General features: G+C 42.4%; 1 long non-coding RNA gene across 1 annotated transcript in view; it reads right to left on the reverse strand.

Moving 5' to 3' along the window:
• Positions 1–26,693, reverse strand: part of LOC142100005 (uncharacterized) — a 110,404-nt gene that overhangs the window by 13,365 nt on the left and 70,346 nt on the right. The window contains exon 2 of the long non-coding RNA XR_012678650.1: positions 21,048–21,131. This is a non-coding gene — a long non-coding RNA (uncharacterized LOC142100005). The remainder of the gene's footprint in view (positions 1–21,047; positions 21,132–26,693) is intronic.

Genomic DNA, 26,693 nt, shown 5'->3' on the forward strand with positions numbered 1-26,693 from the left:
AATTGTAAAGCGCTACAGAATTTGCTGGCGCTATATAAATAAATGTTGATGATGATGACAAGTCAGATCTAATCTTAGTCATACATGTTGTGATAACGGAGGTGAAATTGGGTACTTGACCTGATTTTGCACGATGCCTGATTATGATACTATTAGAATCTATAAAATAAGATGTTGGTCAGTCCTGTCAAAAAATAGCTGCTATCAGCATGCGCATGTAGCTATCTTCAGACCGCGCTAAAAGGCCACAGTGTAAGCAGGTTGTGATCTAGCCGGACAGTCCAGGTCTGTATCTAATCCATTATGACCATCCATGTGTGCAGGAGTATTTGACAGTGATCCTGTTGATAAGTCTCTGGGCTGACTGGCAGGATTGTCATGAATGTGGACATGTTCTTTTGCATATCGTTCTATAGCAGTGACCAGTCCCCGTCTGGTCCCAGCATTGTTGTGTGTGGTGCCCATCCTTGCATGGGCAGAGAGGCACATCATAATGGCACTTGCAAGACACCTCTAGTTCTTCACTGACCACCTTGGACAGCCTTGGCTTAAAGTTCATAATTTGGTAATGTCATCCTAAGTAGAGATGTTCACTGACCCCGTGTTTTGGTTTTATTTTTGGATCTGGATTTTTTTCTAAAATCCCTATTTGTTTTTGCTAAAATCACATAATTTGGCTCTCTTTTTTATCCCTACATTATTATTAACCTCAATAACATTAATTTCCAATCATTTCCAGTAATTTTTGTTAAGTGACAAGAACACTGCTACCCATCCTGTTTCTGTGTGAGCAATGGCACTGGAGAATAGAGAGTGACAAGAACACTGCTACCCCTGTTTCTGTGTGAGCAATGGTGCTGGATCTCCTGGGGAGGGAGGTACTTATGGAATCCAAAACCTGCGAGATCTGACAACGAAACAATGACATTTTGCCTCGATTCAGATCCCAGGACGCTTGAAAGTAATGAGCTGGCTCGCGAGTCTGCTCGGATCCCCTAAGTTCGGGTGGGTTCAGTTCTCAGAAAACCGAGCCTGAGCATCTTTAATCCAAAGCAATTTTCCAATTTTACCATGACTGTCTGGCCACAGGACGGCTACATTACCCTATTTGTACAAAATATAATAATGTAATAAGTATCATATACACAAGAGAGAATATTGACTTGAAAGCTATTAAAAAATCCCAAAGTCTCTTTTTCCAGATAAAATCGAATTTAATACAAATAACCCCACGTCTGTTTTCACCCCTTTAAAAATCAAATGGGACTTTGTCATGCAGTAGTCCAAAACTGAAATGCCAATTAAGTAATACCAATAGATGTTTGAGACTTCATGTAGTATAACTGCCATGCTAATAAATAGAGTACTGTCAGCTGTACACATTGTTAGTGCCCATGCAAAGTACAGAAATACATATCTTATGCACAAAATGTGTGTACATCCAACCCCAAATGATCCCCTATGTGTTCAAATAGATTAATGATAATATCTGGGAAGCAGTAAATCCTGATACTTAAAGTGTTATTGGTATTTTGAGTGTAAGTTCTGAAATCATGGTGTCTTCTAACATGTTCTAGCAGCAATGTGAAACAAGCTTTGTACGTCTGATAGTTACACACATATATTGACAAGAATGCAGCCAATCAGTTCACTAGGAACCGGAGACGTCACTAACCAATGAGACACTACGTCACTGGTTCCAACTGGCATTTTGTCTTTTTGCCATCAACAGCTTCCATTTAGAAATCTCTCTCGTCTCATTCTATTTTCTCTCAGGTAAGGATCATTTACAAACCAGACTATAGGGAGGTGAATAAATAGTAAAGTGTTGCTTTTATATTTTTACACTAATTAAACATACCAATCGCCTACACAACGGAGGCAGACATTTTTTTGAACCAACATTCAGTCCACAGATAATACAAAGCATTACACAACAATCTTTTCCATTTTGAAGATCTTTGCAATAGTTTTGCTGTATGGGAGCCAGGAAATGAGTTGATTGTAGTCAATAAAATTATGTCCTATATAACTGCCCCATTGTCTCTGACCCTCTTGTATCCCCTGTACAATAGATAATATTAGGCAATCGTCAAAAATGATCTTCCATCATCAGTTTAAATGGTACTTAATATGAGTTAATAACCTATTCTTAGAATTTGACTTTTTTAACCTATGGTAACCTCAAAGCCTATTTGATCCTTAGTTCTTTGTAAGGATATCCTTTTGTCTATCCCAAGCATGTTTAAATTGCTCTACTGTATTAGCCTCTACCACCTTTGATTGAAGGTTATTCCACTTATCCACTATCCTTTCTGTGAAGTAGTTTTCCTCTGAACCTACTTCCCCCCAGTGTCGGTGCATGTCCTCGTGTTCTAATACTTCTCTTCTTTTGAAGAATGTTTCCCTCCTGTACCTTGTTATAACCCTTGAAATATTTAAAAGTTTCACTTTTCTGCTCCAAACTATACATATTAAGATTTTTAGTCTTTCCGGGTAAGTTTTGTGCTGTAGGCCATGCACCATTTTAGTTGCACTTCTTTGTACAGTCTCTAATGTATTTATATGCTTCTGGAGATATGGCCTCCAGATCTGCACACAGTGTTCTAGATGAGGCCGTACCAATTACCTATACAGGAATGCTTCATAATCTTGCATATCGTCTTCCCAGCAAGTAGACTAACTAGCCTTAAACATAGATAGGCTCAGTAAGGAAGTAGCAAGAATGTAACCTTGCAGTGTAATAGCATGCCAGGTTTACACATTGCTTAGTGCATCGAGATAGCAATAAATCCTGGTGTAAGAAATATTGCTCCTTCTGTTAGAAGGAACTGGGCAGATTATGGTTTTCCTTGCTAAATGCACAGGTAAGTTCCTCAGTCTGATCCCACATACAAAACCAAGATTGTTGCAGAAGAAGATATTTAAGTAAGCTTTAAATTGGAAGTTGTACTTTTAGACGGGACGTTTCCAGTTTAGCAATTGGCTGCAACTTATCTTTGCCCTGCAAAATATCTTGATGGTTACACATACTCAGGGGTGATGGTAGTTGAGCGTTGTTCTATACTTTCAATGCAATGCTATATCTGCACCTGCTTTTATACCGGAGACTGCATTTTTATACACGATCCATGAAATAAAAACACTAATACAGTGCATATCTGTCACATATAATAAAGATAACCCCGAGGAATCATTACTCTCAAAGCAACGACCTTCAAAGCAGTATTTCAGGAGAAAAATGTAAAAGTTGTAGTAGGTAGGACTTTGAAGTGATATTCCTCGACCTACAATTCCACAAATGCAAAAGCATGTGCATAGGACCCATTCCCAAAGCCGGAAATATGCGCCGTCCCTTCATATTGGTAACACTTTGTAAATGACCCTTACTGTTACTTTATAGTCAATGTGCGGTCCAAATACTTCAATGCACAAGGCACAAAATTCTTTTTTGATTTGTTCAGGTGCACTTAGCATTCCATTTCATGGGTTGGCTCAGCAGGATGACAACATTTGGAGGGGAGCAGAAGTTTGTAGTAGCTGGAAGGAGCGGTTGTACTGAGCAAGGATGCTAAGGATGGAGCCGGCACACAACCAAAAATATTTCATTTTGCAGAAGTGAGATTGTTGTAAGAAAATAGTGTAGTGGAGAGGGCATGTGGACATGTTTTAGGAGCTTCTTTGCTGGTAGGGTATTATTTCCACTCTACAAGTACTCTCGAATTCTGCAGCTGCTCTAAGCTGGCGGACTTTGGCTCTCATCCTACACTTGGTCGTATTTTGCACCCAGTTGCTCTTTTGTTTGTAACCACATTACTTTGCTTAGCAAAGTGTGATAAAGACATTCAAACACACAATAGTGACACATGTACTATAGTTGTTGTGAATGAACGACAACCAGAAACGGTGGCTGCATTTTTTTTACGGCTATAATCACATTGCCATTAATCTTTCTAAAACAGCTAACTGCAATGTGTAGGTAGCAGATATATAAGGGTTAACACACAGCGTTTTCCATTCATTCACCTTACTCACCTCACTTCAGCCTGACCCTTAAATTATTCATTCCTGAGGGGGGGAAAAAACAGCTTTAGACAAGAAGGATTTGTAAGCGGAAGCGGCTGATGTCAAAATGCCACATTTGCATCTCTACTTTAAAGTGAATAGAATCCTATTTCCTATCCTCTCACATAGTTTAAAGTGTGAAATATCACATTTGCCTTGTTTTAATCAATGTGGAAGAAATAATGACTCCCAGAGGAGGAATAACTGGATATACTATATAGTGCTGTCACAAGTTAGCAACTGACATTTTTTACTTTAAGGGACATATATTTTTGGTCATTGTGGACTGTTTCTCTAAATGTCATGAAATCCTTAAAACTAGCAGATAAAACATCCCATACGATCATTACAAAGCTGAAGTCAGTTTTTGCAAGACATGACATTCCAAGGGAGATGCTTTTCGACATCATGCCACTCTTCTGTAGGGCGATAAATTCTTTTGCATCCCAGTTGGGTATATGACTAGTACAATTCTATCATGAATAACAACAGTCAAATGGGCAAGTTGAGAGAATGTTTCAGAGTGTGAAACGTCTTTTTATGAAATCTTACTCCAATATTCCTAAAAATGCTCACAAAATGTTGATAAAGTTACAGAAAAACTAAGCACATCACTGCAGCCGTGATGTCATTGATCTGCCAGTCTTCTGTAGTGCATACGGTGAACGGCAGACGCACACAAAATTCTTACCTTCTGCACGATTGGCCACCGTCCATACGTAGCAGCTCCTCAGCTTCGCTCCCCACATGCCACTTTGGTCTTTAATGGGGGCCTGAATAATTGAGGTCAAGGGCATACTAAAAGCATATCCATTGTGTTGTAAGGGGCGACCACACAATGGCTACCTTACCCAGGCAGCTTTCGTGGGCAGCATGGGGGAACCATGACAGCTATTTGCCAACCCCCCTCTGTTGCTTCTTCTCTGGACAGTCCCCAGCAGTCTTTTTTCTTGAGCCAGTCGTTTTCCCAGTTCTCTGCTGTCTGTCACCATCTTCAATCTTCTTCCAGCATCTCTCTTCTGTCCTCCTCGCGCTTCTGCACCTTTTCTACAGTCTTCTCTTCTTCCAACATCTGCTCTCTTAAATGTGATGTCTTCTCTCCGGAGCAATTCTCTGCTTGGCCTCCACCATCGAACCGAACTCACGCCATAAAAAAAAACCTGCCGCGTGGGTGCTGAGCAGTGATGCAGTGAGCACCGATTGGCTCACCATTCTGGTCATTGATTTGTGGCAGCTAATTGTTTCCAATTCGCAGACACCAGCGCCAAGAAACCCTGCAAGCAAGATACACTGCCCTGTGTTGGATGGATTGACAGGTGAGTGTACTTCTCTCTTCCTTTTCACGGGCTCTGCATCTGGGGGAGTATTATCTCACAATTCCATCTAGAATAGACAGGATATATACTCACTATCAATTTATGTCAGCCAACAGTAACTGTAGGACCTACAGCAGAGCCACGATCATACAAGTTTGTCATTACAAGCAGAGTTTGTTACTATGTGGTGCTGTCACTTTAAATTATGGATGGGCGGGCTCGGTTCCCCGAGAACCGAACCCACCCGAACTTCGCCTATCCGAGTACCGAGCCGAGCAGGCTCGGTACTCTCCCACCCATTTGGATTCTAAATCGAGGCAAAACGTCATCGTGACATATTCATATTTCAGAGCTCGGTTCTCGCGAGATTTGAAAAGCATAAATACCCGCCTACACAGCAATCCATCGCCATTTGACAGAGGGAGAGAGCAGGGTTAGGTCACAGGCTGTATTAGAGCAGGGACAGAGCAATAATTGTACACCTTATTCTTTGTATTATTATTTAAATTCTAATCTATTCAATTCTATTATTATTACCAATTCTATTAGCAATTGTTAGAGCAGGAAGTGAGGAGGATAGAGGAGGCTTTTTTTTCAATATTTTGCACTACAAGTACTTTGGGGTGTCCCATATTCCACAGTGTGAAACACTAATTTTTCTGGCTGTCAAAAATTATATTTATCAGCAGTATCTATACAATTTTTTGCACTACAAGTGCTTTGGGGTGTCACATATTCCCCAGTGTGAAACACTAATTTTTCTGGCTGACAAAAGTCATATTTAGCAGCAGTATTTATACAATATTTTGCACTACAAGTGCTTTGGGGTGTCCCATATTCCCCAGTGTGAAACAATAATTTTTCTGGCTGCCAAAAGTCATATTTAGCAGCAGTATCTATCTATACAATATTTTGCACTACAAGTGGTTTGGGCACATTAAAATGGATTCAAAACAGTCAACATATGAGCAGAATCAGAAAGCAGGTGCTGGTACCAGTCCTGATGGTAGTGTTCCCAGTACGTCATCTGGTAAAGCCTATGTAAAAGTACATAGTCTTTTGTAAATCAGGAAAAAAAACACACACCAAAAGAAAATGTACCGTGTTGAAGCGAAAAAGAAGTGTAACTGAGGAAAAGGTAACTGCCGATAAAAAAAAAATTGCCATCATGCCATTCTACACAAGCAGTGGCAGAGAAAGAATGAGGCCTTCGCCTTCCTTAGTGGCAGATCAAAAGATGTTACTGAGCCTTCTTCTTGTACGGTCACTCGTTACCAAGCAAGACCAAGTAATTTGGAGTCTAAAAGTGGTGCACAACTACTGTTACGCGGAAAAGCCGAGCTGCAAGATAACAGTATGGCATTAGAGGATAATGTATGCTCTGAATCAGAAATGACACCAATCCATGTGGAGAGTCCATCCACCAGTGGTATGTCTAATTGTGAGCATTCTGTTTGTGTACCCATAAAGAAGGACCCTTTCAGCAGTTCTGCTGATGTGTGTCTGAACAGCCCGAGTGTAGCCAGTGAAACACAAATTGAGGATGCCACTTTGGAATTAGAAGAGGATGAGGGGGAGTTTTGTGTAGGCGACGAGGGCGATAATGATGATATTGATGAGGATGATGCAGACAGATACCAAACTGCCTTTCTCAATTTCTATTTATATTCTAGAGTCTATAACGGCTGAAAAGTTTTCTATTTTACTCCTAGTGGAGAGGGGGTCCGATGCAGACAGATACCAAACTGCCTTTGTCCATTTCAATTTATATTGTACATTCTATAACAACTGAATTTTTTACTATTTTCTACAAGTGGAGGGGGGCCTATAGAGACAGAAACCAAACTGGCTTTGTCCATTTCAATTTATATTGTACAGTCTATAACGGCTGAATTTTTTACTATTTTCTACAACGGGAGGGGGCCTATAGAGACAGAAACCAAACTGCCTTTGTCCATTTTTATTCATATTGTACAGTTTATAACGGCTGAATTTTTTAGTATTTTCTACAAGTGGAGGGGGGCCTATTGAGCCTTTGTCCATTTCTTTAGATATTTAACTATAAGTGTAGGGTGTAATATAAACCCAAAGACGATAGCTGCATTGCCAATATGCATAGATGGAGAGGAAGACAATCTGGTTTGTGTGCAGAATTAATGACGGCCTACCAGGAATTAAACTGTTTTTTCATAATTATATAGCTTTACAATTACATTACTTATCCAAGAAACAGGTGGAGCAAATAATAATTTGGTTATTTTATGCCCAAAAACATTGATTTTTAAACAATATTGCAAAATAAAACCAAACAAAACCAAAACCAAAACACGCAAGGGCGGTTTGGCAAAACCAAAACACGACGGTAATCCAGATCCAAAACCAAAACCAAAACATGGGGGTCAGTGAGCATCTCTACTTTAAATATTACACTGCACCTGGTTACATGGTCTTAGCATGGGAAGTTGGTACATTGGTTTTGTAGTGAATTAGTTGACAGGACTGGACTCCATTTTGGGTGTGTCTTATTCTATTTTACTTCAAGAGTTAATGCGGTCTATGTTTGAAGTCAAAGTGGCCAATAGGAAGCAAATATGGAGAGTAGAATGGAATTACCTTTAGAGGTTGGGGTAATGAGCAAGATGATAAAAAATTCAGATTGATAATTTTTAGTTAACTATATTTGGCATGAGAGCAACAAACAACTAAAAACGATTAAAAACATTAATTGAAATCATTCATAAAATGACTCATATAGCCCTAACACATTTCTGTCGATCCTCTGAAACAATTCAACTAATGCATGTAGTTTAACATTGTTTTTTTCTAAAATAATCACTACTATGGTGCATAATTGGAATCCTCATACAAAAGTAATGTTGCTCTGGTCTGCCAAATTAAAAATTTGATGTGTGGGTGTATTCACAAATGATTGATTTAGACTAAATTGCTATGAATACAGTCATTATGTCCATTTTGAAGACTGATGTGATGGAAGCACACTTTCCTTTTATCACAACAAAAGGTTGAGGTGTGGGGCCAAGCATTGCACCCATGGTTGTTCCACCAGTAATTAATACAATTAAAATGTGCATATGTATTTTTTTTTTTCTTTACACAGCTTTATTGACCTGTTTACTGTGTCTCTTTTTACAATTTTTCACTGCTGTGGTACTTAAAATTACATGTGTCGACATGTAAAATCAGTGCCGTGTGACACTAAGCTTTATAGGACTTAGACTGGATACAGACAACAGAATTGTTCGACCAATGTGTTATCTACACTGATTGTACCAATGATTGAATAATAAAAGTCACAATCATGCCAATTTATGTGTACGTACTATATTTGCCTAAAACATTTACCCTCAGATCTGTTCTCTTCAACTGTCATAAATGTTGGCTGAAAAGATCATGACTTTGTAAACTTTATGGAGCTCCAGATCGTGAGTGCATACACACTGCATGATTGGATTAACATTGAAAGGAGATTTATAGTTCTGCTGAACATTCAAATGAAACAACAATCAGTACTTTGGAATGACTATCATTCATCATTAAAGGATGCACACTAATGCGATATTGGCTCAAACGGTCGTTTATCGTTGGATTGACCCAATAGTCCGCTGAAAAACCTGTAGTGTGCACCTAATCTTATCCTTTAAATGGTCGGCAATTCTGAAAATATTTATAACAAGTTCAAATTGTTAGATAAGACAGAATGAACTTCATTTGCAGTGTAGGTTGGAAGAACAATAATCTCCATTTGTCATCAATAACATTTGTTGTCAACAATCTTTTAAACAAGTTAATTCCAGTTCAGTTCTATGAGAAAGTAAAACAACAGTAACGGCTTTCTCCAGTAGTTGTCAAGGACACCTCCACACACAAAGTGTTGAAAAGTGATAAAGAAATAGCTCCCCTGTGAAGTTTTTATGATTGTATAAACACTCTCTCTGCTTTTATTACAGGAGCAATTTATTAAATGAACAGATGACTCCTTCAGTAAGGGATCGCAGACCTGCCAAGCTTTTATTCAATATTATTACAATATATTCCAAAAAGGTCTCCGTGATTTTCAACCAATTTTAATGGTTTCCATGTGAACGGTAAACTCAAAACTTTGAAAATGAACTTTAAACTCGAACACTGTATTTCATAGTATCTTAATGTTTTTTTCTTTAACCGTCAGCTGAAAACTCAAACTATATCATCATCATCATCATCATTTATTTATATAGCGCCACTAATTCCGCAGCGCTGTTGTCACTCACCGGACCGTGAGTGCCTCTTCCCGGACATTTAGGAACCGTGGCCGTCCACCATCCTGAGGGTCTGCGCATGCGCAGCCCTTTTCTATACTTCAGTGTATACCCCTTTAACTCAATTGGCAGATCAGGCAACACTCCCTATATTAAGCACCTGTGGTCAACACCACGTTGCCTGATCTTGGAGTCTCATTCCTCATGAGTCTCTGAAGGTGTTCCTGTATTACTCGTGTATTCAGCGCTGCTGATTCCTGTGGTTTCCAAACCACTTCTACTACTGTGGTTCCATACCACTTCTACCATCAACTGTATCATCATGACTGTTTGCTGATTCCTATCCGCTGCCTCCGTGCACTACAGTCTTCTAAACCACTTCTACGTTATTTTACATCTATGTGACTGTTTGCTCATTGCTATCCGCTGCCTCCGTGCACTCCAGCTTTTACTTCACTCACCTGCTTCTCATCAAGTCTGTTTGCTGATTCCTATCCGCTGCCTCCGTGCACTACAGTCTCCTGCTGGCAACTCGCCTGTGTTCAACATCGTGACTGCCAGCTGAATACTATCCGCTGCCTCCGTGCACTACAGTCTCTTGCTTTCAACTCGCCTGTGTTCAACATCGTGACTGCCAGCTGATTACTATCCGCTGCCTCCGTGCACTACAGTCTCATCTCATCTTTGCTGTGACTTCCTCGAGCCTGCCGCTTTCATTACCATCTGCTACACTTCGTGATCAACAGCTCCTGCCCTGCGCTGCACTCCTGTTTCCCATCGCTGTTGGTTCCTGTGGTTGCTACTGGTTACCTCCGTGTGCCGCTGAGTCCTGCTGCTGTGGTCAGCGCTATCCTCCATCTCTTGCTGATCCACTCTCCACGCCTTCACGTGTTCCACTGGTCTCTACCCTCCTGTCAGCATTTGATTTGTATCTCATCTACTACCCTCTGCTGGATCATCTCCATTCTCCTGGGTCTCCTATGAGTCCAGTTCCACGTGTTGCTGACTCCGGTGAATTCGTGTCCCTGTTGGTCTACTCACCTGTGCGCTGCACCTGCTAGACCGCTGCCTCACCTATCCAGGGACTTCCTATCCAGTCGGCCTCCCGCCGCTCAGGTACCGCTGCATCCCATCTGACTGCTACTGCTGAACCACGGTATGCATACTTCTCATTGACTGTGCTGTGTATTGCATATCTTGCTGGACTGTGTTTGGTTCTCTCTGGAGTCTGCTATCCGCTGAGTCTATTGCCATCATTGACTGTGTTATAATTGTGCTGGACTACTTCAAGAGACTTTCTAGATTGCAGACCTGCTCAGTCATTTATATCCATATATATATCTATATTGTGCATATTACTGTGGATCGTGTATAAGGTGCCTGTGTATATCCTGTGTTGCAGTCTTCCCCTGTGCACCTCCTCACATATATATTCAGTGGTACAACTTGCTGATGTCAGACCACTGATCCCTGTTTCCGGTATCACCTGTTCCATCATCCTCTCACATAGCAGTGGTACAACTTGCTACCGCAGACCACTGACTACCCGGATACCTCCACTTGGATTCCATTCCTTCACTCTGACAGCGGTACAACTTGCTACCCGCAGACCGCTGACTCTCATCACCTCCTTGTTTCTGTTGGACATTCCTCCTCTCTATAGCAGTGGTACAACTTGCTATCGCAGACCACTGACTATCTTCACGTGTCCTTGTCCATACAGTTCCTTGTGTATTATTACCTCATTATTACCAGTGTTGCTAGTCATAGACTTTCCTGAGCATCTCATCGGCCATCATTTCATGTTCCGTGATCACCTAGCTACCAGAGTACTCGATTACCATCTACATTGCTCTGGTAAGCCTACCATCTGGTGATCCCTGGGTAAAGACTCCTAGTGCCCGTGACAGTAAGATCAGGCCATGACAGACCCAGATACGGAACCTACAGCCAAAGAGATGCTGCGGCATCTGGTTACCCGTATTGAGCAACAGGAAGTTCGCCAACGGCATTTACTGCGGTGTTACCAGGCGTTAGCTTCCCAAAGAACGTCCGTGCAAGATGCCACAACTACTGTTGATGCTCCTGTGCCTTCCTCCGTTTCCCCAGTGCCATCCCAGGTGTTTACGGCTTCCACGCTTCACCTGCCTACTCCGTCAAAATACGATGGAGACCCCAAAACTTGTAGGGGTTTTCTTACTCAATGCTCAGTTCATTTTGAGCTCCAACCTCAAAATTTTTCTACCCATCGTTCCAGAGTGGCCTATCTTATTTCATTGTTTTCTGGACAAGCTCTCGCATGGGCTTCCCCTCTGTGGGAAAGAAACGATCCATTGTTACAGGATAGTGCCGAATTTATTTCCACGTTCCGAAGTGTATTCGATGAACCAGGTCGTGTTATTTCCGCTGCATCCAGCATTCTCCGTCTTTGCCAAGGATCTCGCACTGTGGCTCAGTACGTCATTCAATTTAGGATCTTAGCCTCTGAACTTCAGTGGAACACTGAGGCACTGATCGCCGCCTTCTGGCAGGGGCTTTCCGATAAAATTAAAAACGCACTGACTTCACAAGAACTACCCTCCTCTTTAGAAGATTTGATCTCTCTTTGCCATCGTGTAGACCTGAGGTTTCGTGAAAGAGAACCTGAGAAAACAACTTCGGTTAAAACACCTCTTCTCTCAAATCCTCAATTTCACCCAGCTTCATCTCCGGTGATACCCATGGAGATAGGTCGCTCCAAATTAACTTTAGAGGAGAGGGACCGAAGAATAAAGAATAGACTTTGTATCTATTGTGCCGATTCTACGCATATGCTCAATTCTTGTCCCAGGAAATGCCGGGCTCTAACCAATACTGGGGAGATAAGGTTAGGGTTCCTGGAGTCCTCTCCATCGTCTATGAAATCTAAAGTCTGCGCTTTTGATGTGACTATTTCCTTTGCTACCAAAACCTTTGAGTCACAGGCATTGATTGATTCCGGAGCAGCAGGAAATTTCATTTCTAAATCCCTAGTGAATCAATGGTCCCTACCAGTGATTACTTTGAAAACACCGATTACTGTGACTGCTATGGATGGATCACGTCTCATCAATGGTCTCATCACCCAGAGTACGTCTCCAGTAACGCTTCAGATTGGTGGGCTACACCATGAAGAGATTTCGTTTTTAATTCTTCCTGTTACGACAAGTCCGATTGTCTTAGGCCTTCCATGGCTTCAATGTCATTCTCCCCAGATTGACTGGCGCACTTCTCAAGTTACATCTTGGGGAGCTGAATGTCATCATCGTTGTCTCTCTCAAATGGTTTCATTCAAAAGACAGCATTCGTCTATTCCACCAGGTCCTCCTCCACAGGATCCTTCATCTACGGATCTGTGTGATAAGGTTCAGTCTGAACGCCTTCCTTCTCATCGGGCGTTCGTGACGTCATCGGACGTTGAAGATGGATCTCAGGAGCCATCTTCAAAAAGTCAAGTGCTGGTGGTTCACGGTCACCATCCGTCTTTTCCGGAATTTCCTGCCCTCCCTCCCACCCAAGTTCCTGCTGTGGAGACTGCTTGTCAGACCTTCAAAAATATCTGGTCTCAGGTCAAAACCTGTTTAAAGAAGACATCTAACAAATATAAGTCTTTCGCAGATAAGAAGAGGCGGGCTATTCCACCACTAAAAATTGGAGATCGTGTCTGGTTATCTACCAAAAATATTCGTTTGAAGGTTCCATCCATGAAATTCGCCCCTCGTTTTATTGGTCCATATAGGATCATTCAAGTTATCAATCCAGTATGTGTGAAACTCCTTCTTCCTAAGAGTCTTCGGATTTCTAATGCCTTCCATGTATCCTTGCTCAAACCTCTTATTATCAACCGTTTCTCAACTCCCCCCTCAGCTCCGCAGCCAGTTCAAGTTCATCAGGAGGAGGATTTTGAGATTACCGAGGTACTAGATGCAAAAATTTCGCGAGGAGTCCTCCACTTCCTCGTTCATTGGAAGGGCTTTGGTCCTGAGGAGCGCTCTTGGATCAAAGCTGAAGATCTTAATGCTCCTGCCCTTTTGAAGAAGTTTTACTCCAAAAATCCGGACAAGCCCGGTTCCAGGCGTTCTGTGCCCACCTTTAAAAGGGGGGGTACTGTCACTCACCGGACCGTGAGTGCCTCTTCCCGGACATTTAGGAACCGTGGCCGTCCACCATCCTGAGGGTCTGCGCATGCGCAGCCCTTTTCTATACTTCAGTGTATACCCCTTTAACTCAATTGGCAGATCAGGCAACACTCCCTATATTAAGCACCTGTGGTCAACACCACGTTGCCTGATCTTGGAGTCTCATTCCTCATGAGTCTCTGAAGGTGTTCCTGTATTACTCGTGTATTCAGCGCTGCTGATTCCTGTGGTTTCCAAACCACTTCTACTACTGTGGTTCCATACCACTTCTACCATCAACTGTATCATCATGACTGTTTGCTGATTCCTATCCGCTGCCTCCGTGCACTACAGTCTTCTAAACCACTTCTACGTTATTTTACATCTATGTGACTGTTTGCTCATTGCTATCCGCTGCCTCCGTGCACTCCAGCTTTTACTTCACTCACCTGCTTCTCATCAAGTCTGTTTGCTGATTCCTATCCGCTGCCTCCGTGCACTACAGTCTCCTGCTGGCAACTCGCCTGTGTTCAACATCGTGACTGCCAGCTGAATACTATCCGCTGCCTCCGTGCACTACAGTCTCCTGCTTTCAACTCGCCTGTGTTCAACATCGTGACTGCCAGCTGATTACTATCCGCTGCCTCCGTGCACTACAGTCTCATCTCATCTTTGCTGTGACTTCCTCGAGCCTGCCGCTTTCATTACCATCTGCTACACTTCGTGATCAACAGCTCCTGCCCTGCGCTGCACTCCTGTTTCCCATCGCTGTTGGTTCCTGTGGTTGCTACTGGTTACCTCCGTGTGCCGCTGAGTCCTGCTGCTGTGGTCAGCGCTATCCTCCATCTCTTGCTGATCCACTCTCCACGCCTTCACGTGTTCCACTGGTCTCTACCCTCCTGTCAGCATTTGATTTGTATCTCATCTACTACCCTCTGCTGGATCATCTCCATTCTCCTGGGTCTCCTATGAGTCCAGTTCCACGTGTTGCTGACTCCGGTGAATTCGTGTCCCTGTTGGTCTACTCACCTGTGCGCTGCACCTGCTAGACCGCTGCCTCACCTATCCAGGGACTTCCTATCCAGTCGGCCTCCCGCCGCTCAGGTACCGCTGCATCCCATCTGACTGCTACTGCTGAACCACGGTATGCATACTTCTCATTGACTGTGCTGTGTATTGCATATCTTGCTGGACTGTGTTTGGTTCTCTCTGGAGTCTGCTATCCGCTGAGTCTATTGCCATCATTGACTGTGTTATAATTGTGCTGGACTACTTCAAGAGACTTTCTAGATTGCAGACCTGCTCAGTCATTTATATCCATATATATATCTATATTGTGCATATTACTGTGGATCGTGTATAAGGTGCCTGTGTATATCCTGTGTTGCAGTCTTCCCCTGTGCACCTCCTCACATATATATTCAGTGGTACAACTTGCTGATGTCAGACCACTGATCCCTGTTTCCGGTATCACCTGTTCCATCATCCTCTCACATAGCAGTGGTACAACTTGCTACCGCAGACCACTGACTACCCGGATACCTCCACTTGGATTCCATTCCTTCACTCTGACAGCGGTACAACTTGCTACCCGCAGACCGCTGACTCTCATCACCTCCTTGTTTCTGTTGGACATTCCTCCTCTCTATAGCAGTGGTACAACTTGCTATCGCAGACCACTGACTATCTTCACGTGTCCTTGTCCATACAGTTCCTTGTGTATTATTACCTCATTATTACCAGTGTTGCTAGTCATAGACTTTCCTGAGCATCTCATCGGCCATCATTTCATGTTCCGTGATCACCTAGCTACCAGAGTACTCGATTACCATCTACATTGCTCTGGTAAGCCTACCATCTGGTGATCCCTGGGTAAAGACTCCTAGTGCCCGTGACAGTAAGATCAGGCCATGACAGACCCAGATACGGAACCTACAGCCAAAGAGATGCTGCGGCATCTGGTTACCCGTATTGAGCAACAGGAAGTTCGCCAACGGCATTTACTGCGGTGTTACCAGGCGTTAGCTTCCCAAAGAACGTCCGTGCAAGATGCCACAACTACTGTTGATGCTCCTGTGCCTTCCTCCGTTTCCCCAGTGCCATCCCAGGTGTTTACGGCTTCCACGCTTCACCTGCCTACTCCGTCAAAATACGATGGAGACCCCAAAACTTGTAGGGGTTTTCTTACTCAATGCTCAGTTCATTTTGAGCTCCAACCTCAAAATTTTTCTACCCATCGTTCCAGAGTGGCCTATCTTATTTCATTGTTTTCTGGACAAGCTCTCGCATGGGCTTCCCCTCTGTGGGAAAGAAACGATCCATTGTTACAGGATAGTGCCGAATTTATTTCCACGTTCCGAAGTGTATTCGATGAACCAGGTCGTGTTATTTCCGCTGCATCCAGCATTCTCCGTCTTTGCCAAGGATCTCGCACTGTGGCTCAGTACGTCATTCAATTTAGGATCTTAGCCTCTGAACTTCAGTGGAACACTGAGGCACTGATCGCCGCCTTCTGGCAGGGGCTTTCCGATAAAATTAAAAACGCACTGACTTCACAAGAACTACCCTCCTCTTTAGAAGATTTGATCTCTCTTTGCCATCGTGTAGACCTGAGGTTTCGTGAAAGAGAACCTGAGAAAACAACTTCGGTTAAAACACCTCTTCTCTCAAATCCTCAATTTCACCCAGCTTCATCTCCGGTGATACCCATGGAGATAGGTCGCTCCAAATTAACTTTAGAGGAGAGGGACCGAAGAATAAAGAATAGACTTTGTATCTATTGTGCCGATTCTACGCATATGCTCAATTCTTGTCCCAGGAAATGCCGGGCTCTAACCAATACTGGGGAGATAAGGTTAGGGTTCCTGGAGTCCTCTCCATCGTCTATGAAATCTAAAGTCTGCGCTTTTGATGTGACTATTTCCTTTGCTACCAAAACCTTTGAGTCACAGGCATTGATTGATTCCGGAGCAGCAGGAAATTTCATTTCTAAATCCCTAGTGAATCAATGGTCCCTACCAGTGATTACTTTGAAAACACCGATTACTGTGACTGCTATGGATGGATCACGTCTCATCAATGGTCTCATCACCCAGAGTACGTCTCCAGTAACGCTTCAGATTGGTGGGCTACACCATGAAGAGATTTCGTTTTTAATTCTTCCTGTTACGACAAGTCCGATTGTCTTAGGCCTTCCATGGCTTCAATGTCATTCTCCCCAGATTGACTGGCGCACTTCTCAAGTTACATCTTGGGGAGCTGAATGTCATCATCGTTGTCTCTCTCAAATGGTTTCATTCAAAAGACAGCATTCGTCTATTCCACCAGGTCCTCCTCCACAGGATCCTTCATCTACGGATCTGTGTGATAAGGTTCAGTCTGAACGCCTTCCTTCTCATCGGGCGTTCGTGACGTCATCGGACGTTGAAGATGGATCTCAGGAGCCATCTTCAAAAAGTCAAGTGCTGGTGGTTCACGGTCACCATCCGTCTTTTCCGGAATTTCCTGCCCTCCCTCCCACCCAAGTTCCTGCTGTGGAGACTGCTTGTCAGACCTTCAAAAATATCTGGTCTCAGGTCAAAACCTGTTTAAAGAAGACATCTAACAAATATAAGTCTTTCGCAGATAAGAAGAGGCGGGCTATTCCACCACTAAAAATTGGAGATCGTGTCTGGTTATCTACCAAAAATATTCGTTTGAAGGTTCCATCCATGAAATTCGCCCCTCGTTTTATTGGTCCATATAGGATCATTCAAGTTATCAATCCAGTATGTGTGAAACTCCTTCTTCCTAAGAGTCTTCGGATTTCTAATGCCTTCCATGTATCCTTGCTCAAACCTCTTATTATCAACCGTTTCTCAACTCCCCCCTCAGCTCCGCAGCCAGTTCAAGTTCATCAGGAGGAGGATTTTGAGATTACCGAGGTACTAGATGCAAAAATTTCGCGAGGAGTCCTCCACTTCCTCGTTCATTGGAAGGGCTTTGGTCCTGAGGAGCGCTCTTGGATCAAAGCTGAAGATCTTAATGCTCCTGCCCTTTTGAAGAAGTTTTACTCCAAAAATCCGGACAAGCCCGGTTCCAGGCGTTCTGTGCCCACCTTTAAAAGGGGGGGTACTGTCACTCACCGGACCGTGAGTGCCTCTTCCCGGACATTTAGGAACCGTGGCCGTCCACCATCCTGAGGGTCTGCGCATGCGCAGCCCTTTTCTATACTTCAGTGTATACCCCTTTAACTCAATTGGCAGATCAGGCAACACTCCCTATATTAAGCACCTGTGGTCAACACCACGTTGCCTGATCTTGGAGTCTCATTCCTCATGAGTCTCTGAAGGTGTTCCTGTATTACTCGTGTATTCAGCGCTGCTGATTCCTGTGGTTTCCAAACCACTTCTACTACTGTGGTTCCATACCACTTCTACCATCAACTGTATCATCATGACTGTTTGCTGATTCCTATCCGCTGCCTCCGTGCACTACAGTCTTCTAAACCACTTCTACGTTATTTTACATCTATGTGACTGTTTGCTCATTGCTATCCGCTGCCTCCGTGCACTCCAGCTTTTACTTCACTCACCTGCTTCTCATCAAGTCTGTTTGCTGATTCCTATCCGCTGCCTCCGTGCACTACAGTCTCCTGCTGGCAACTCGCCTGTGTTCAACATCGTGACTGCCAGCTGAATACTATCCGCTGCCTCCGTGCACTACAGTCTCCTGCTTTCAACTCGCCTGTGTTCAACATCGTGACTGCCAGCTGATTACTATCCGCTGCCTCCGTGCACTACAGTCTCATCTCATCTTTGCTGTGACTTCCTCGAGCCTGCCGCTTTCATTACCATCTGCTACACTTCGTGATCAACAGCTCCTGCCCTGCGCTGCACTCCTGTTTCCCATCGCTGTTGGTTCCTGTGGTTGCTACTGGTTACCTCCGTGTGCCGCTGAGTCCTGCTGCTGTGGTCAGCGCTATCCTCCATCTCTTGCTGATCCACTCTCCACGCCTTCACGTGTTCCACTGGTCTCTACCCTCCTGTCAGCATTTGATTTGTATCTCATCTACTACCCTCTGCTGGATCATCTCCATTCTCCTGGGTCTCCTATGAGTCCAGTTCCACGTGTTGCTGACTCCGGTGAATTCGTGTCCCTGTTGGTCTACTCACCTGTGCGCTGCACCTGCTAGACCGCTGCCTCACCTATCCAGGGACTTCCTATCCAGTCGGCCTCCCGCCGCTCAGGTACCGCTGCATCCCATCTGACTGCTACTGCTGAACCATGGTATGCATACTTCTCATTGACTGTGCTGTGTATTGCATATCTTGCTGGACTGTGTTTGGTTCTCTCTGGAGTCTGCTATCCGCTGAGTCTATTGCCATCATTGACTGTGTTATAATTGTGCTGGACTACTTCAAGAGACTTTCTAGATTGCAGACCTGCTCAGTCATTTATATCCATATATATATCTATATTGTGCATATTACTGTGGATCGTGTATAAGGTGCCTGTGTATATCCTGTGTTGCAGTCTTCCCCTGTGCACCTCCTCACATATATATTCAGTGGTACAACTTGCTGATGTCAGACCACTGATCCCTGTTTCCGGTATCACCTGTTCCATCATCCTCTCACATAGCAGTGGTACAACTTGCTACCGCAGACCACTGACTACCCGGATACCTCCACTTGGATTCCATTCCTTCACTCTGACAGCGGTACAACTTGCTACCCGCAGACCGCTGACTCTCATCACCTCCTTGTTTCTGTTGGACATTCCTCCTCTCTATAGCAGTGGTACAACTTGCTATCGCAGACCACTGACTATCTTCACGTGTCCTTGTCCATACAGTTCCTTGTGTATTATTACCTCATTATTACCAGTGTTGCTAGTCATAGACTTTCCTGAGCATCTCATCGGCCATCATTTCATGTTCCGTGATCACCTAGCTACCAGAGTACTCGATTACCATCTACATTGCTCTGGTAAGCCTACCATCTGGTGATCCCTGGGTAAAGACTCCTAGTGCCCGTGACAGCTGTACAGAGCACTCATTCACATCAGTCCCTGCCCCATTGGAGCTTACAGTCTAAATTCCCTTAATATAGACACACACACAGACAGACAGACAGAGAGGGAGACAGACAGACTAGGGTCAATTTTTGATAGCAGCCAATTAACCTACCAGTATGTTTTTGGAGTGTGGGAGGAAACCGGAGCACCCGGAAGAAACCCACACAAACACGGGGAGAACATACAAACTCCACACAGATAAGGACATGGTCGGGAATCGAACTCATGACGCCAGTGCTGTGAAGCAGAAGTGCTAACCACTAGCCCAAACTATATAGTTCTAACATAATAAATCTAACCTGCAAATTAGATTTTAAGGTTCACCATTTTGAAGGGGCAGCATCAGTAGAACCCCAATGGAACTGATAGCTTGTTTCAATCTCTCAAACCAGCCAAATGCAATAGAATTTTTAAAAGAATATGTGAGAATAATTTCAGAATCTTTAGTTATGTTCCACGGGAACATTGGTAGAAGAAGTGTAACTTATAGCCAGAATTATCAAAATTTGACATTGAAACGTTTTCCAGTCCAAGCCCTAGTCTATAGTCCATGAGTATTCCCTTTTTGCTTTGCTTTTTTTTGCTTTTGTTTTTGTTTTTTACCTTTGCAATCTGGCTGGATCGAAATACAATATGTAGACTTAACCTCATGTATCCAATTCCCATTGTCCCATAGATTGTAAGCTTGCGAGCAGGGCCTTCTCACCTCTCTGTCTGTATACCCAGTTTGTTTATGTGTGTTTTAGGTGTGTTATGTGTTTATGTATGTTTGCCCCCAGTTGTAAAGCACTATGGAATATGTTTATAAATACATTTTGATGATGATCATGATGAGCGTTCAACGTTGCCCGATGGAAATGTAACTAAAAATCATAATTAGATAGCCCTTAACAATGTAAAACATTATAAAAATGAATCAATAATGGACAACTTCTAAATTCTCTCCCCATTACGCCAGATTCACCAGAAAAATAAGGGACTCATTTAGTGTTAGATGCAAGTTTATTTGTGGTACATAAAAATATACTGCACATGAACATGAAGAAACGGTGTACACATCAAACTGAACTTGCGGCCCCTTACGCCTGTAGAGGCAGAACAGGAGCTGGAAAGTCTAATTTTAGTACACTTAGGGTGTGCACACATAGGTGTAGTACACCCCCTTGTCACATGCCGGTCCTTCAGTTTCTACAACTGAGGCCCGACACACTTACCTGCTGCCCGCTGACCTCCGCGCTTCGGCCCCCGGCATCTTCTTCTCGGGTCTGTGCATGCGCAGACCCGAGATGCTGTTATCACTAACCCAATTAGACAAAAACAACAACAAAATTTAAAAAAAATAAAAAACGGAGCAAATCCAATCTCAGCTCCAAAAACTCATTATGTTTAAAGAAACCCATTGTGTTTAAAAAAAACCCCTATAGTCTATTCGGCTCCAAATATATCATATGAACCACTTAAGTTCAAATTCTATATTCAGACCTTTGGGGGTCAAAGTTTTCAATAAAAAAAACAATTTAATTTCAGCCTTAGATAGAGAGCCTACAATATCCCTATTCTTCCAGCTACCTTTAACCACATTTATGCCACAAAACTGTTTAATGTACTCTTGTTTGCATATATGATAGTTCTTAAAATGATTAGATACTGAATGGGTTTCTAAACCATTACGTATCTATAATATAAATGCTTAGTGGCGTGTGTTAGTCTGTCTGTGTGTGTGTGTGGAAAAAATAAAACCAAGCTGCAGCGCCACCTGCTGGGCGGAGTTATACACTGACCTACTAAATTCTTAGTGTGTGTGGAAAAAAATATTCAGAAAGGGCTGAAATTTGGTATACTAAGATGTTTTTAATTTGTTAATTTAATTTGTTAATTGTTAAAAGTGTTTATAAAGATTTAAAAAAAATATATATATATTTCTTGAAGGAGAAGTGACAGTTGGGAGTGGTTGGTGGTTGCCGGGGGTGACAGTGGGGAGTGGTTGGTGGTTGCCGGGGGTGACAGAGTGAGAGGAGTGTGATACTCAGGACCGCTGAGAGAGATCCCTGTGTCTGGATAGACATCTGGATAGATGTGGCGATGAAAATGAAGGATGAGGTGATGGAGAAGAATGATGAGGTGGTGACATGTGGACAAAACCACGTTAAAAAAGGGCGCTTACGTCGGGAAGTAACGCTCTTCCCCTGAGGAGGCCTGGGCTATGGCCCAAATGCATGACAAGAACCTTTTTAACACCTTAAGTAGCTTGATTTGACTAGAATGCATGAGTATCATGCACGGGTTAACTTGTGTGTATATATATGCTCACGTATTCTAATCTTCAGAGGGCGTGTGGTTTTTCCCAACATAAAATTTACCACATTTGCATTCCATGATATACATCACATTGCTAGTGTGGTATGTGATAAACTGATCGATCTTAATCTCATACCCATTAACCTCCAAATTAGTGATCTTACTTATCTTAGATCTTATCGTTTTGCAGGCCATGCATGTTTCACATCTGTGGAAACCTGTAGTTCTCACAGATTTTCTTAATTCTTCCGGTTATACTCTTGTTTTGAGTCGAAACGCGTTGGAAATATATAGCTGTGAGCTGGATCTTTTCTACATTTGGATGTGTATAATTTGAGACGCTACTTATTCAAAGGAATCTGGTATGAGTTTTTTACATTACCAGTTTTTATGTTAGAGACTTGGTATATGTTTTGATGTTCATTTGCTGCTTTACCTGCGGAATATACTTTTGTGCAATAAATACGGTGTTAAATGATAATGCACCAGTTCCTGTTTATTATTTCTCTTACTATATGAACTGTGGAGTTGATTTTGCGGCTGAGTTCGGAGGAGGAATTTGCGGATCATATTTGAAATGCTCAATAACGTCAGAATTCTTGTAAGCACAAACCCTTAGGGGGTTATGATGGTGTGCAAGACACAAGAATTTATTGGTGTAATTTCATCCTCAATCACAAAGTGGAAAAGAAAATTTCTTTTTGGGAATCTTCGGACTTTTGAATTCTGTGTTTAAGACATATCACACTATTTTTCTTTCTATTTGTGTTTTTATGAGTTCATACTTCAGACTATCTGAGCCCACGTAAAGAGAAGGATCAAGGTTGACATTCTAGTGGGAGGATCTTATTACTATAGAATTAAAGAGGAATATATCATCATCTCATGTGTTGAAATGTGTGCACCAAGTGTATGTGTTTTCAATTATATTTTATTGTGTGTTGTTTGTGGAGGGAAGTGGACGGTCCATTACATCTAACAGGCTGCACACTTAGTGAAGCGCCATATTAATCAATTGCTTAATTTTGTGATCCTGCCCCACCTGTTGTCTGCAGAGCTGACGCTCCACCACTCCTGCTGCACTTGTTGTCTGCAGAGCTGACGCTCCACCACTCCTGCTGCACTTGTTGTCTGCAGAGCTGATGCTAAATCACTCCTGCTATAGCCTGTTGTCTGCAGAGCTGACTCTTCATTGTGTACTTTTCCACTAACCCTGTGGTAACCACTTGTCCGCAGTGCTAACGCTCCATCACTCCTACTATAACCTGTTGTCTGCAGAGTTTCTCCTATCTACATTCCCCTATAGGTCTCGCCTGATACTTCCAGTGAGGGCCATGACCTGCAGGTGGACGCAGCTAAGACCAAACCACTTTGCGGTGGTACCTGGTGAATACCGCCCAACCGTTAGACTCCACGCCTTGCTGGGAGTAGTGCTAAATTAGGCAGATCTAGGATCCAACCCTCTGAACCGTGACACCCCTGAAGATATAGCCTAATTAGACATGGAAGCATATCTTTTGCTGGTAACGGAGGCCCGGACATGGCATGCGTACTGATGATACTGACACCAGCAGCACTATCTGGCCTCTTCTGATTTGATATTTGCTTGTTGACCGCTCCAGCTGATACTACTTGATCAGTGTAGGAGTAAATATTATGTTGAGTTGCACCCAGCTATTCTGAATTCTTGTTGGACTATAGTAAGAAAGAAGATTGCCAATAAATGTGGGGCTTGGACGGGTTTATAATGAATTTATTTTTATCTGAAAAATTCGATTTGCGCAATTCTAAATAAACAACGCTCATTGTAACTACATTATTCCCTCTTGTGAATTCCTATATTATAGTAACAATGTATCAGATTTGTGCAATGTAAATAATATGGCTTTATCAGGCATTATAGATATACATTTCGCAATTGCACGTACAAGCCTTCTACGTTAGAATGTCCCTATCCCACCCCATCTAGCCTATCCAGGCCAGAATGGCACAAGTGGCAGATTCACGTAAATCTTCATGGACACCTATGTGAGCTCCTACTTTCTAGGGCATTCGCAGAGCGATTTCATGCAGGATGCGCTATACAATCTAGCGTACATCCCACTGTGCCTAGTTTTATGGATTATATTTTGCTGAGAAAGCTTACTAATCTTTTTTTATATATGAAAGAAGAAGTTTGTTTCTTTGTTTGTTTGTTGTTGAACATCTTCCACAGCTCCCAAGGCAAAACTTACAAATCTTACATAGTTATTTAGTATTGAACAAGTAAGCTATTAGACCAAAGCGTCAAATATTAAAAACATATTTTTTGGGATGTAAACAATTGTTTGACTGCTGGACGGAAACCTTGTGCCAACACAACATAATGGCACCGTGACAAAGCAACAAATCTTTTCTAAAGAAAGTTTTGGTCTATTTGCCAAATAATTAGCTAATATATAAAAACTGCTACACATTACAAATCGGACCCGCGCAACGCCAGGTGACCCTGCTTGTATGAGATAAATGGGTTGAGGAAGTGCATTTTTAGGGGTGTTCCTTGTTTGAGGAAGGGGGCATAGCCATAAGTTTCTGAAGTTTTATGCATCTTGAGTTGAAAATAGAGTGTGATGCAGGTCGATTGGTACTAGTATCCTAAAAAGAACAATCAATTTTTCAGTGGCATTTGTTTCGCCCTAGTTAAGCTACCGGTGGTAGCTTAATCCCCGTAACTAAAACTCACTCTCCAGGTCAATGATTATGCTTATGGCAAAGGTCACGTTTATAGATTTTTAAAGACATCCAATATGCTTTTCAACCTTGTCTATGTCTTAGAAAACTTTGCTGTGTACTTTAATCTATGATATATACGCTTAGACTGTATGTCTGCATTTAATAGGGTCCCACTGGTCTTTCAGATGATTTGTATATAAGATGGGTTGGAGGGGGTTAGATTTATGACTCTGCTTTATAAGCTTCTCTAATGATTTGTTGAGGACAAAGGCAACATGCAAAATAGCCTTGGAGAGCAACAGACAAGAAATTGTGGCGCTATATTTGTTTAATACTGTTTTTGACCTTGTTCATAGAAACATTGCTTTAAAAGGACGACTTTTTATATCCATAGTTGAATCATTTTTTCACCTTGAGATATAAAATATGTTTAAAAGGATCCATGCAGTTTCCAGACTAAATTTAGACGTATGGTAGCTTGAAGTATCACGTAATAACTTACATTTTATTCTTAATATTTCCTTCAAAAACCTCTTCTTATGTCACTGCAGTAGACACTAACAGGCCTGTTTCTTTGTAACTGTGCGATTAGACAGTGGGTTGAAAATTGCCTATCAAGACTGAACTGTAAAATCGCTTTTCTCCATGCAAATTAATGTAAATAAAAGCAATCGTTTACAGATATCACTAGCGATCAAACTGCCAGCATACCATAAGTAGGGTTTTCTCCTTGAATTTCAATACCTTATTCGGCACATGACCTAAGCAATAATCTGCTAAGGATTTAAGGAGAGTATTTTGCATTACAAAACAAAGAAAATTAGAATTTCCTCTATAAAACAGAAGAAGGCAGATGTTCCAAAAGTTATTTTTGTCGCAAAGGAGTAAAGAATTGAGCAGAATTAGCACTTTAATGAAAATCAGTATGACACGTGTTTGGCGTTCTCCTGGTCTTTAGCTCGTGAATACTCCAGCAGATCCATCAGAAGTGAAAGTTAAATTATGGAGTCGGGTGCATTTACGACATTGTTAAAATACTGCTTTTCCAACACAGCTCAATGAAACAAATGACTAAGGGATGTCAATATGGAGATTTGAATGCATTAAAGATTGGCTAGAAGATTAAAATAGATTTTAGGAAGTGATTTCAGTGTTTCTAATGTTAATTGATAAGTAAAAAGTACTTTCTAGCGATGTTGGTGATGAGGAACGTCCTAATTGTTTCATAAATCAAAGCAGGACTTTATGTGTATTACTGTAAATATAGTACAAATTCAAAACGTGTTACCCTCTGATGCACCTCTGCAAGTGATTTTGCCTGATGCCATTGATCCTGTGAACATATTGGGCCTGATCCATAAAGGCGCTTAAATGCCGATTTTATACGTATTGGAAAATCACTCAGGGAGTGCCCAGAACTAGGAGATATGCCACAGAACACAGCCACAAGCGCAAAGGACCCTCACTACAGCCTACGATTTCACGGAGGAAACGGGACAGGGAATGGGCGTTCGCCTGTAGTCAGTGCACAGTGAGGGTGTGCCAATCTTGAGCGTACACAGCAGCGTCTGTTTCAAGCTATGTTTTTCAGACGTATATCTTGCTCCAGCTACAGGTCTAGTCTAAGTGCCTCTTACTAATAATGACAGCTGTGTATGTATGCTATAACTGGTGTTTACAATCAGGAGCATCTGTAAAAATGTAATTATTATTATTATTATTTATTTATTTATTTATAAGGCGCCACAGATTCCGTAGCATCGGATACAGAAGCAAGTAACAAATAGATGAGGTAATACATGTCAGCAGCACAGATGAGTGTGAGTAATGCTATGGGGACTCACACAGTA

The sequence above is a fragment of the Mixophyes fleayi genome, chromosome 8 (genome assembly GCF_038048845.1).
Source record: "Mixophyes fleayi isolate aMixFle1 chromosome 8, aMixFle1.hap1, whole genome shotgun sequence".
NCBI classification, from domain to species: Eukaryota; Metazoa; Chordata; class Amphibia; order Anura; family Limnodynastidae; genus Mixophyes; species Mixophyes fleayi.